The 13,230-nt window shown below is 44.4% G+C and overlaps 1 protein-coding gene across 8 annotated transcripts in view; it reads right to left on the bottom strand.

Moving 5' to 3' along the window:
* The window catches only part of LOC310848788 (uncharacterized protein), a 137,402-nt gene that overhangs the window by 110,459 nt on the left and 13,713 nt on the right, over positions 1–13,230 (bottom strand). For 3 of the 8 annotated variants that reach the window (XR_014566605.1, XR_014566606.1, XR_014566607.1), the window contains exons 1-2: positions 1,259–2,201; positions 463–628 (exon numbers count right to left, since the gene is read on the bottom strand). The exons of 3 other annotated variants lie outside the window; for them this stretch is intronic. The gene's annotated coding sequence lies outside the window, so the exon portion shown is untranslated. Of the gene's footprint in view, positions 1–462; positions 629–1,258; positions 2,202–13,230 lie in introns of those variants that run through there. 2 more of the 8 variants (XR_014566608.1, XR_014566609.1) reach the window with 2 other exon arrangements.

The following is a 13,230-nucleotide window of genomic DNA, read 5'->3' as shown; positions in this document are numbered from 1 at the left end:
AAGACAATGAGATAGGAAAAGAGACACACAGATCAAGTTTAGGCTTCAGTATAGATTTTTGCAATAAAATCTATGAGGGATAAAATTATTAAAATTAATTTTAATATTTTAAAGGGCAAAAAATAAAGGAAGAAAACTATCACTGCATAGCCAAACTTCTACTCTAGCTTCCTGGCCACACCAGGAATTACGGGAAAAACAGATATGACTACGCCCCCTTTCTAGGGAATAGGCTTGATATATTCAGCTGAAAGTGGAGACTATTTTTGGAACTTTACAAGGCATCTTGTATTCATATAAACATGAGGTTCTATCTTTGGAATAAAGTAAATAAAACAATGGCAGCTCCTGAACTTCCCCTGATACCAGACCAAGACTGCTCAGCATGCCAAAAAAACTCAATAAATTGGGTGGCTTCACCACATTAAAAATGGTTGCATGAATCAGCCCTTCTTTGTTTACCTTTCCAGCTGCCTTGGCCATATTAAGGCTCTTCTCAAAACCCTCCGATGGTTAGTTATCCTTCTTGACAGCCAGATGAGATGCTTGCCATGGGCCAGGCCTGACCACACAAATGATCCAGGCAGCCACTTAGAGGAGCAGCATTTGTAGGATGGTGTCAGTGCATCTGTAGGGGTGACAATAAAGCTGTGTTTGATCTGCAAAATGACCTTCAGAAATTGTGTCAGTGAATATCATAGAAGACACTGGAGATATATCTCTTAGTAGTCTTGGTTTAATCTACTAACTCAGCTCTTATACTTTACCAGGTATTTAAAAGTACAACTTTTTGCTTCAGAATTATCCATGACATCTCCTGTTGAAAGGATCTCAGGTAACTAATCTTAGAAGCAACTGTCACTCATAGTATCACACAATACAGGGACAGAGGAGCCAATAGTATGATTCACTAACTGTACATCAAAATTAAACCCCACCCTTCCGCACTATTATAAATAAACAAATAAGCAAGCTTTACTTACACAGGGCCTCCCAATTACACTCTTAAATTCTCACAGCAACAAACAATTCATAATAAAGTGTTAAATACAGCAGCTTCAAATAGACACACAATTGAAAATAAGGGAAGCAATAGAGGGAATGGGAAAGTAACCTGAGAGACTGAGGATACAACGAAATTGTAAACAAATACAGATGCATGTACTATGCAATTTGCCAGGGGTTTGCATGTAGGGGTTAAAAAGTATCATTCATTTCCCTCTTTTAATGCTATCAAGCTTTACATAAACTTCCTTACTCCTTGGATGCTTCCTTTAAACTGCATCACTTTTCTTTCATCCTTCGGATTTCTCCTTCTTCTGATAGCCTCATTTAGCTTACTCTTCTTCTTTACCCCATAAGTAAACCCCTAGCAAAGCACAGAGTACACACAGCTGCATTTACTCCCAATCGTGTGCATTCCACTTCTCAAAATCCGGTTCCCATTTCCCTTCTTCTGCAGTGCATACTTTGTGAAGATGTCTTATAGGGAGTCAGGCCATTGGTCTGATCAGCCCAGCATTGTCTAATTAATTGGCAGCTGCTCAACAAGATCTCAGGCAGGTGCTTACATACCCAGAAGCTGGACTGCTAAATATTTGGTTAAGGGACTTGAACTGTGGTTGCACTGAAAGACAAAGAGGAAGACTAATCACTGCTTAAAAATAAAAATAATCAAGGGGGCAGGGTGTGCACTTAAGTCCAGAGAACAGTAAAGGCTAATTATTATTGACAAACAGGTTGTCTAACTAAAGCTCCAGATTGAGCTCAGGGTACACAGGTGAGTGTGTCAATTCACTTTGGGCAGGCCTGCTGTGGCATGCAGCATACCCAGTCATGATCTGGACCAGTGATGAAGCCCTCTCTAGTAGGGCTGGGCGATATTAGGTTTTCAACATCGTGGTATATCACGAGCCAAGCATCACAGTTAGAACGGACTCCCAGAACGCATTCTTTTCGAGAACCAAGGAACGACTGTATTACCATAAAATGCACGCCTCATGCTTTATATAAGTAACACAGCAAACTTTTATTTTACTTTATTTAAATAAGCTGCTGTATGTCTAAGCATATATGCCAGTTATCCCTACCACCCTAAAAAAATCTTGTTTTGCATAAAAAGGCAGAATGCATGTATACTAAAGGCCAGATTAAATATTTTAAGAAAGACAGAGCTGATGCTGATTGCTTTCTATCTCTTTTCTAGTGTGAATTACACTGAAATCAGCTGTGCTGTGCATTTTCCCTCTTCCACCTCCCATCGTTGGATGGCAAGAGACACAGCGGTGATTGTTTGAATTAGACTTTACAAGGGAATGAGAGATGGAGAACGGCAGGAATCCGTATCTTTTCTCCTGTGAGGGAGAAAGCAGATGGGGGGAGGTTTGACATTCATTGTGGAAAATAACAAGAAAGGAAAACTTAAACATGCCCCCCTCCACACACACAATTTCTTCTTCAGTTCCTGTCCAGCCCCCATGGTTGCTTTTCCTAAACAAAACTCCAAGCTAGCAGGGGCAACTACATGTGATTCAGTGTCACTTGTAATTTGGCCATGAGCTGTAACATAAAATTAAAAACTTAATTTTGAAAATTGGTCCGTGACTGATCATATGGATAAACTGCATGGTAGGCAAGCTGGTGGGTTTCATAACTCTCTCTCCCCCCCCCCTCTCTCTCTGTGTGTGTGTGTGTGTGTGTGTGTGTGCACATGAAGGAAGTAAAGAATCCTTAGCATGTGGCGTCTTTTCTCTCCTGGAATTTCCAGCTCCCTGCTTCAGCTTGTCTCTTCTAACAACTGATCCTCCTTCAGAGAAAAGCCTTCAGCTGGAACGGATTGCTTTACAGCAGCCTGCGGAGGGATGTCTGATACCTGAATGAGATCAAACATTCAGGCACTGTTCTCAGGCTGAGCTGCCATGTGGAAAATCCTGTCCTCCTCATGCAACAAGGGACACCGTTTGTTCCTATGGCTTGGGGTAAACTATAGGAGCAGAGAAGGGAGAAGGGATTAACGAAAAGGAGGGGCTGCCTATTTAAAGATCTGAACTTAAAACATCTGTTGAATGTAAATAACACTCTGCATTCCATGAGAAGGCAGACACCTCTACAGTTCACCTGCACAACTTGCTTCTTGCTTTGTCTGAACATGGAATGAAATTCTTGGAGGAGCTGAGAACTAGGACTCCGTGACTAGGAAGAGAAGGGTAGTGGCTGCTGCTGGTGACGTGTGCAGCTACAGGTGAATGGGTGCTGAGTGTCAAGAGATAAATACTGAAGAGATCCCTATCAGGGGTCCATGGCAGGCCCCAGGCCCAAACTCCTGTTTGCTCAGAGGAAGATGGTGCCATTAAAAACTGTTAAAAGCAGACAGAACCCCTAAAAAGCATCCTCTCTTTGTGTGGGCTTCCTTCAGGAGCTGCAGACAACAGACCATGTTTTAGAAGCTTCTCACTTACTCTCCCTCTCCTCCCCACTCTTTTCAGTACATTTGTTTTGTTGGGACCAAAGATGTGAGGTGCAGGATTTGATCTCCTGACGTCTTGGTGTTCACTTAAAAGCAGCTGCCAGGAAAAGGGAGTTGGATCAGAGCTGCAGTACTAGGAGAAAGCTTTCCCTACCATGCTGTTTCCTTGGGCTGACATACGTCTGGAATTTCCTGGACATAGCTGGGATTCATCCACCCGAAATAGCATCTGGGCGGAATTTCCAAAAACCGTCCAAGTTGTCCAGGGAAACCTGGGCATATGGAAACCCATGTTGGAAATGTAGGGTTTTTTTGCGAATTCGCCAAAAAATGCCTCCAAAACATTTTTGAGATTTTGCCAAAAAAGTTCAACAAATTTGCTCCAAATATACAATATGGCAACCCTACTTTTTCCCCAATTTAAATCACCCCCAAAACCTACTAAGAGGAAGAAAGTCAGGTATTTGTATTCTATCTGTCTTCTTCTCCCCTAGCTAATAGCAGCCCAGGAGTCTAATTTAAGAAATGGAAACAGCACATGGGGAAACGAAGCATTACTTCCCCTGTTGACATGGTGGGGGCACAGCTCTACAGCATAAATATCAATGGGTTCTCTTCACTGTGTCTTGTTCCCCCCCTCCACTTCCTTACCCCTATCTGTAGCTCCTCACCCAGTTGCTGAAGCCTGCCTGGTTCCTGCCCAAATGCTACTGTCCTGGGATGACCACTTACAGTTTTGGCTAACTCTGCAGCCTACCATCACCTCCTCATGTTTTTGTTTCTGTACCACACAGCCACTGAGCTACCTGACTATCTTGGGCATGGTGCCATGGATGACGTAGGCATAGATTGCCCATCTTCCCCTAGAGCCATGGCCCCATTTTAAGTCAAGCCTTCCTGCAGCTGCTAACCAATCGCAGCTCTTTCACCACACACCATATCAGTTTTTTGCCTTTTGCCATATTTTATTCCCTTTCCTCATAAAAGATAATGAAGTAATCCTCCAAGCTCTCGACATTGGACTTGGGCCCAATTTCCAGTTTAGCACAGGACTGAAAATGCATCAGCAACGATTATTTGTAGCTATGGTGTGTGAGAAAGCTGTGGTTTGTGTTAACGGTGGAATCCCCAGGGGTCAATTTAACACTCCCTCCATTTTTCAATTCACTGTGGCAATAAATAAATAATTCACCACTCATGAAAAATGAGTCCCAAATGGACTGAGAAGCAGTCCTCAATCATTTATGCTGGTATCCACCCTTTCTCTGAGGACTTGGAGTTTTGGCATGAGGACAAGAGACCCATGTGTCAGATTTGGGTTACAGCAGAATCCCTATAAAGGTGGCGATTTAAACAAGGTGGTGATTTAAATCACAGGGCCTTTTCTTCTTATTATGGGGGTGGGGGAAAGTCAAAAGCACTACAGCAGTTAGATGTCCAAATATTGAGGGGGTTTAGCATGTGCTTTAGGAGCATGTGAAATTAGCAATAATGAAAGATGCTAACAGAATGTGATGACATTGGCTCATGAAGTGGCTAGAATCTAGACCAGGCTATAAGACAAAAAGTAAGTTAGGACACTGCTGGTTGCTGTGAAGGGACAGCACTTTCAAGAGGCTACAGCTCTATCTTTAAACACCCGCCCACACAATAATATTACTAGCAACAACAAAATCCTTAGGAACTAATTACTTTTTTAAAGGCACAAACCCTTTTAGGTTCTTGCTCTCCCATTTTGATAAAAGTCTATTTTGAGGAAGGATAAGATAACTCACCAGCAATGCTTAGCTTGCCTCAAATTAATGAGCTTTTTCAGGCTTTATCATTCACCCAGTTTTTTTTCCTCCATTGCAAACTTTTCAGCCTTGCCAAAAAGGATGGATTAAAAAAAAGAAAAAAGAACACATTTTGTTTGATCAGCCCTTTCTCTCTACAGTCCCCCACATCTCTTTGAAACTAGTACCACTGGTGCATGTCAGTGTGCCCTAGCAACAAGGAGTGAACTCCTCGCGATGGACAACAAGCTGGCAGAGGCTCACTAATTAGCTGAAAAGAACAGCACAAAAGCAGGATTGTAGCTGCAAACACAGTTTAAATAAAAAGAAGAGGTTTTACATAGAAATTATTCTAGTGCCTGGTGGGGCCTAGAGAACAGTGCTCTATTATCTACAGAGCAGGTAGGCCCTGATACATGGTAGCAGTGACCATTTTAGCACTGGCTTCCAGGGCCAAAGAGCTTCAGGTATAACATGAAGTACAGTGGAACCTCGGTTTTCGAGTGTTTCAGAAGCCGAACTTTTCAGTTTTCGAACGCCAAAAACCCAGAAGTAATTGCTTCTGTTTTCGAACGTGCCTCAGAAGTCGAATGGCTTCCAATGTGCGTTTCTCCATTTTCTCCATTGAAATGGCCGACCGCCCATTGCGCCTCGGTTGTTGAACGTTTCGGAAGTCGAACGGTCTTCCAGAATGGATTACGTTCAACAACCGAGGTTCCACTGTATTAGTAATAATTTAGAACATGATAGCTTAAAATACTGTTTCTCAATTCTGCAACTGTTTAACAGGTCTATTATAAAACTCAGAGATCCCATGATTAAAACATATATAAAATATTTGTCATATCCTCACTCCCACAATGCATCCAAGAGCAAATATTATGCTCTCTATATGTGGGAATTTCTGTTGTTTAAGATAAGCATTTATCTTATGGTGACTTACTGTGGGATACATGCCGTTTATAAATTTAACAAATGTATTAAATACTTCAGTGTAAAATCATTGATGGCAGCAAATTCAAATTATCTTTTCCCAGAAGGCCACTGAAGTACAGGCATCCCCCATTAAGCCTGGGCAATATATCAATATGAGGGGCAGACTGCGATGACGGCTTCACTCAGCAGTATATCGTGGGTGAAACCGCCACCTCCAGAGTCCCTCTGCTACCAGCGCTCAGTGTGCTGAGGGAGAAACAAGCTGCAGCTGGGAGCTGGAGGCAGAGGTAGAGGGACTCAGGAGCGGTGGCGGTTTCACCAGCAATTTGCCTATGAGTGAAACTGCCAAAATGGTCTGCCCTCACACCACTGCAGAGGGAGAAACAAGCTGCATCAGTGAGGTGCTCCTACAGCTTGTTCCTCCCTCCGCTTATTTAAACTGCTCAGCTGAGGCGTGCGCAGCTGCCCTTGCCTCAGCCAAGCCCTTTTATGGAGCCCCCAACCTGCCACCAACTTGCACAAGGCGGCGGCAGGGAGGGGTCTCTGTTAAAGTGCCCCTGCCCCCAATCATTTCTTCTCATGTTTTGCATGCAAGCTAGAGAGGCATCGGGGCTCCCCCAGCTGGGCAGCACTGATCCTTGTCCTGTTTGTGCGCAAGCAGCAGGGTCAGGGCTCCCTCAGCTGGGGGCGGGGAGCCTTCTCTCTGCCCGGCTGAGGAGCAAAGAAGGCCCTCCCATCCCTCCAGCTTGTGCACACGCTGGAGGGACAGGGGGCTTGCTCTACCAGGGGGACAGGGGTGAGCTCCAGAAGAAAGAGGTTGCTCGCCCGCCCCGTCGCGTTGGAGAGAGTCCTGTAAACAGAGCCCGTCAGACTGTCGCAGGAATCCCTCCATCTTGGGGAGTTGGCAGGCTTGCTCAGTTGGGGGACGGGAGCTTTCACGCCCGCTGAGTCTCGCAAGGGAGCCCCAATGTCCCTACCGCTCATATACGAGCAGCAGAGACACCGGGGCTCGCTCAGCAGGGAGGTGGGGGTGTCAGGAGTCTTCCTGCCCCCCAGCAGAGTAGCGGGCCGGGGCTAGCTGAGGTGCCTGTGAGGTGCTGGGGTGAAAGTGCCTCAGCTCCCACAGTGAGAGCTGTGGCAGTTTCACCTGTCACCTCGCAGGCTGGGGCCTGTGCAGCTTGTTTCAACATTGCAGTATATCGCCAAACAGTGATGTTTGGCTGGTGATACACCGCGATGTTGAAAGCCTAACATCGCCCAGCCCTACCTCACTTTCATGGATTCTACTCTCACGCATATATGCACAGCGCCAGGAAATAAATAGAATCATACCATGAAATGGCAGGAGAGAGCTGGAGAGTCATTGTGCTGGTCCAGGGGGGAGGTTACCGTGGGGCAAGGTCCAGGACCTGAGTCGAGGGTTGGCAGACAGTCCTCCATGGGCGAAGCGGGGTCCACAGCGAGGAGCCAGGCAAGGACCAGAACTCTGGGGGAACCAGACTGGGTGCTGGCTGAAACAGCGCTTCAACGACATTGCTCCCACAACCTGGGACCAGGCTGACTGGCCTTTATCTTCTCTGAGGCCAGGGGCGGCCCCGGCCCCCAGGAGACCCGCCTCTCCTGGCCTTAAGGCGAGCACTCCTCCTGGGAGAAACCAATTCCCTCCGCCTCTCTGCCCTGAGCCTCTGCAGTTCAGGAGAGGCTGAAGGGTTACTGGACCCAGGGGGAGACTCACCTGTAGGCACTGAGTCCTCAACCACCTCCGGGTCCAGAGTGGATTCACCTGGTGCCTGCTCCTGAGGATCCGGCACAGGTGCAGGCGCTTCAGAATCAAGGCCCTGCCCCAGTTCAGCCGGCCCTGGAGGCGGGGACTCCTGTGCAGGCTGGGATTCCTCTGGTTCAGCCTCTGAATCGGATTCCCAGGCCATCACAGTCATTGTGGCTCACAAGGAAATCCTCCCTGGAGCCGAAGGAGGATGTCAGTGAGGGCAGAGGAAGCCCCAAAGAGACCTGAGGCCACAGCGGGGCTTTGTTTAGGCTGCTCAGCCTTCCTGCCGAACAGCTGGTGTGCGGGGTAGCACAGCAGCAGCTGCTGCTTTCCTGCGTATCCTCCAGAGCTTCAACTCTAGATATTTTGGTCTGGATTGGAGAGAGAGAGCTGGAGTGTAGGGAAAGATAGGCATTCAGAGGCTTTTTAGAAGGTGCTCCCTACTTTATGCGATTTCACAAATGCATGAGGGGCCCTGAAACATAAGCCCCGCATAAGTGGGAGGACACCTGTACGGAATCAGTGCCTGAGGTCTGTAACAGACTGGAGGCAGGCAAACTGATGTTTAATCCAAACAAGATAAGGCAAGAGCAGACAGAGATGCTCCTGGTTAGCAGATCTGTTGATCTTTGTCAGATGGGGCTGCACTCCTCTTGAAAATTTAAGGTTCACAGCTTGAGGGTTCTCCTGGATCTGGTTTTGCTCCTGTATATTCAGGTAGCAGCAGGACTTTTACCCAACCTAGATTGGTTTGCCAGCTGCACTTGTTTCTAGAGAAAGCAGACTTGACTATGGTTACAGATAGGGATGGAGAAAAAAATTGATTCAGTGCACACTTTAAAGTTAAATCTATAAAATTCACACTTTTTAAAACAATACGAGAACCAAAACACACCTATTCTTCAAATTTCCTACTTATCCATATTTTGTGTATGCAGTTTGCAAATCAAACATTTTTTAAAATACTCAATTACTATTATCTAAAGCCCTAAATGGCTTAGGACTGGGATACCTGGAAACCCATCACCTCTGCTTGCTTATTAAACTAGCCAGGCTGTACTTTGTGTCCCGCAGATATGTGAGATGATTTTAGTGTGGGCAAAGGAAAAGGTTTTCTCTCAGGTTGTGCCTGGGCTTTGGAATGTCCTGCCTAAGGATGCCCACACTCACTCACTCACTCTCCCATGTTTCTTTGGTGTTTCCTGAAACAATCCTTTTTTGGCAAGTGATTATTGTTTTATTGACCCTTTGGATATATTTTTTCCTCCCTCTTATTTTTAACTGCTGTTGTCTTTTTAATTTTTAAACTGTTTATTCTCTTGTTATCTTTTATTTAAAAAAATATTTTGTAAGGAAGCCTGCAAATTTGTTGAAGGATGGGGATACAAACACCCAAAATAAATATGTGTTGCAAGCCACCTTGAGGGGTGTTGTTGTTGTTTTTAATGCTAGGGAGAGCATCACATAGTCAGAGCACCATAACCAATCAGGCTCTCTTGTCATCTGCCTCACTTAAGAAGAGAGGGGGGACACCTGGAGGATAGCCTCCAAAGATTATGATGGTGATTCTGGAGATCACACTGCATCCAAAATGGCTCCAAAACAGATTACAAACAGTCAACTGAAATGAGACAGACCCTGCCCATAGGCTTACAATCTATAAAGGCATGACACAAAAGGAAAAGGGGGTGGGGAAGGAAGAGGGTGAAAAAGAAAGCAACCTCAGGCATCAATTCTTAAAGTTGAATAGTTCTTCTTATAATGACCAGCTGGAATGGAAGCAGTCCAGGAAGAGTAGCAGCCCAATGGAGCCAGTCTTTTAACTTTAATAATGTAATTTTCAACAAGGTTGTTGTGACTTCCTTGCTTATATTCTTGTTATATTTCATATTATGTATTATGATTTTTTATTATAAAATTATGGGAGGGATCTACCTCTCTATGCTCATTGGACTGACCCCCTCCTGAACCACATGGAGATACTGCTGTGCTTTGAAGTTTATTTTATTGCATCTTCATTTCTTGGTTCTGCCTTTGACTAGAAGTGAAAGTGCTGAAATGTCAAAAGAGTTGCTTGTGCAGTGACATTTTTCACTGAGACAGGGGAAGTATCAAAAATGTTGACAAGTTCCAAAGAGTTTCATTTGCTGACTTCAGTGTTTTGGAGAAGAAATGAGGCATTGCAATGGTTAGAGATCCACTAGCATCTCACCAGAACTCTAGGGACTGCCCACCACTAGCATTAGTAGGACTTCAAAGCTTTATCCTACACCAATTAAATGCCCCAGCAGCTTACACTGAGCTACATACTGTTGTATTCTTCCTCTGTTTCCCAAGTGGTCAGAGGTTCCTCTCAAGAACCTGAGAGCCAGTGTGGTGTAGTGGTTAAGAGCAGTAGTCTTGTAATCTGGGGAACCGGGTTCGAGTCTCCGCTCCTCCACATGCAGCTTCTGGGTGACCTTGGGCTAGTCACACTTCTTTGAAGTCTCTCAGCCCCACTTACCTCACAGAGTGTTTGTTGTGGGGGAGGAAGGGAAAGGAGAATGTTAGCCGCTTTGAGACTCCTGAAGGGGAGTGAAAGGCGGGATATCAAATCCAAACTCTTCTTCTTCTTCTTCTTCTTCTTCTTTGTCTTCTTCTTCTGCCATCTCCTATTTCTCTCCCTGCATCTTCCTCCTCACAGGTACCTTAGGCCAGCCCCTTTCCTTGCATGGGCAGGGTCTCCACCTCCCAAACCTGAATGCTAACACTCACCAGATTTCAAGAGGCCTTTTTCTAACCATTAGCCCCTCCCATTAAGGAAACATTAGCCAATCACCCATTGCTTTTAACAAGCATTTCCCTAACATTCCCTGACCAGCAGCTGAAATAATAGCTTATTCCATAAGAGAGGGGCCCTAACCTCCTGCCTTGCTTTGAAGGAAGGGGATGCATTGTTTAACTGGAACAGATTACTTCCTCCTCATGGCCTCCATCCTTGCTGTTGTTCGGCACTTTCTATTTTTGGTTTTTAAACAGCTTCATAGGCACTCTTGGTCTTGAGCAGTACAGAGGGGGAGTGCATGGCTCTTCAATATGTTTTAAAGTAAAGAAATGCAAAAGGGGGGGGGAGTTCACCACAGGCCATGGTTGAACAGAGGATAGAGGATTTCTGTCCCTGTGGTAAGACAGGAAGTGCCTATGTTACTCAAACTGCCACATTGCCACGCAGTGCTGACCATCACAATAGGTATGAAAGCTCAGGTTGTTTTTTTTTAAATTTTATCAACAATAAAATATGAATTATATGAACGAGTGGGTGATTTTTGGTCTTTCTACAACAGGTGGCTTACAACAGCACATCTATTGAGCAATTACACCATTGTCTGGAAAAGCCCCATGTAATTTTATCCTTAGCCCAAATGCGTACAGTCCCTTGGGAAATGGTTTACCTTGTACCTTCCTTATAGGTTCTCACAGAAGCGCTGGTAAGCCTTCTTGCCTGGCCATTTCTCTCTTGAGTGGTTCCTCTCTGCTTCTGACCATCCCCTAGGGCAAAATGTTCTGATGCAACTATTTCAGGGCCCAGCACAGTCTGCAGGTTATTCTGGAGCTAGGAATGGGAGAGGAGAACTAGCCATGATTCATTTACTTCTCTGGGGCCACAGCTGCCTCAGGAAGTTCCTCACTGAAGGTCACTCAGAGCTGGCCCACCCACAAAACAGGGTGAAGTAACTGCCCCAAGGGCAGCCCATCACCTCCGCCACCAGCAGAGAAGCTGCTGCTTTACAGCCTATGTTTAAAGCACATATGACAGTTTCAAAAACTTTCCTGAATGGTGAAGAAAACATTCTGTACATTAAAAAAAATGTTAGAGACTACTCTTTCATTCAAAGCCACAATGCCCAAAATCAAAGAGACACCTTGATTGCATTGAGAGAACAAAAGGAAGAAAAACACAATTTGGTATTTTAAAAAATGATCCCCATTCTCTTGCAGCAAAATCTGATTATGATTATAATGGTGTTTCGGGTTTTTTAAATGTTCACATTAGAAAAATGTGTAAGCTGTCTATAAGACGATATTCTACCATTTTTATAAAACTGCAGTTACATTTCTATAGATCCCTATTGTTTTTATCCATAATAAATGGTACGGGAATTTCTTACATCATTGGTTGAATAGGATGCCTATTAAGGTATCTTTAAGCGGGAGGAACTCAAACATCTCAGTCAGTTCCTAGTTAACTTCCCAGTTCTTGAAATTATTTTGGGCTGGTCAATACCAACTCTACATATCTCAAATTCTGAGAAAGACTAAAGAGCAACAAACAGTCCTTTATGTAGAGTAAGTCTATATTATTTAAGGCTAATAAAAACAACTTAAAATACCTCATTATAACAGTTTGGCCTTTCTCACTAGAACTTTGAGAAAATGGGTTTCTGGCTTATTTCTTTCAGTCCCTCTTATGGTATTTAATATACCCAAGGGATAATTTGACTATAAATACAACATGTATACATGTGAACCATGTTGCCTGAGACAAAGCCAGAAGGAAGCCCCACTGCTCATTATATGCTACAAGTTTCTCCACTTGTGAACAATCTGAACTTATATTCTGTTTGGCAAGAGAAGCCTAGACCACTTCCTTAAGCATGACTAAAGCACCCAAAATGTGTTAAAATGTAAGGGCAGACTCAACCAGGCTGTAATGGATTACTTCCTCAGCATAGCGTTTTTTGCTTGCTGGGCATGTCACAAGAAGTGGTGAAGAGCAAATGTGTGAGGAGACTCAAATCAACTTTCCACCACTTCCTGCAAAATATGAAAAGAGAACTCACACAGATAATGGACTACCCAAGGGTGTTTTGCAAAGTTAACGGTTATTTTCATCAAATAGCTGTTATTTTCTGAAACACACTGATATATTGCCATTCTTAACACTAATAACGGATAACTTTCTTAATAGGTTTTGGTGGTTCTCTCTGAGAGTTCAGCAAACGTGGGACATCGAAGCTCCCACTTTTTCTGGAGCTGATTCTAAAAAGTTTTACAACAGAAGGTGCCCAAGCACCACAGAGGTTAACACAATACTCAAGTGTCAAGGCTCACTTGATAATTTGCAGCTTGAACAGTCTGGTTTCCTTTCTGCAGGTGAGGCATCTGGTCCCTAAATGCAGTATTGTGGGCTGAATTTGGAACACCTAAGCATGCGTGCTTCTTGGCCGGAATATTTTAAAACTTGGCTGGTGATGGCCAAGAAGATTGTATATTCTAAGTCCACAGCCTATCAAGAAATTGGTCAT

This window comes from Podarcis gaigeae (assembly GCF_964106915.1).
Source record: "Podarcis gaigeae genome assembly, chromosome: 1".
Taxonomy (NCBI): Eukaryota; Metazoa; Chordata; class Lepidosauria; order Squamata; family Lacertidae; genus Podarcis; species Podarcis gaigeae.
The sequence above is the reverse complement of the archived record's forward strand: the minus strand, read 5'-3'. Positions and strand labels throughout refer to the sequence as shown.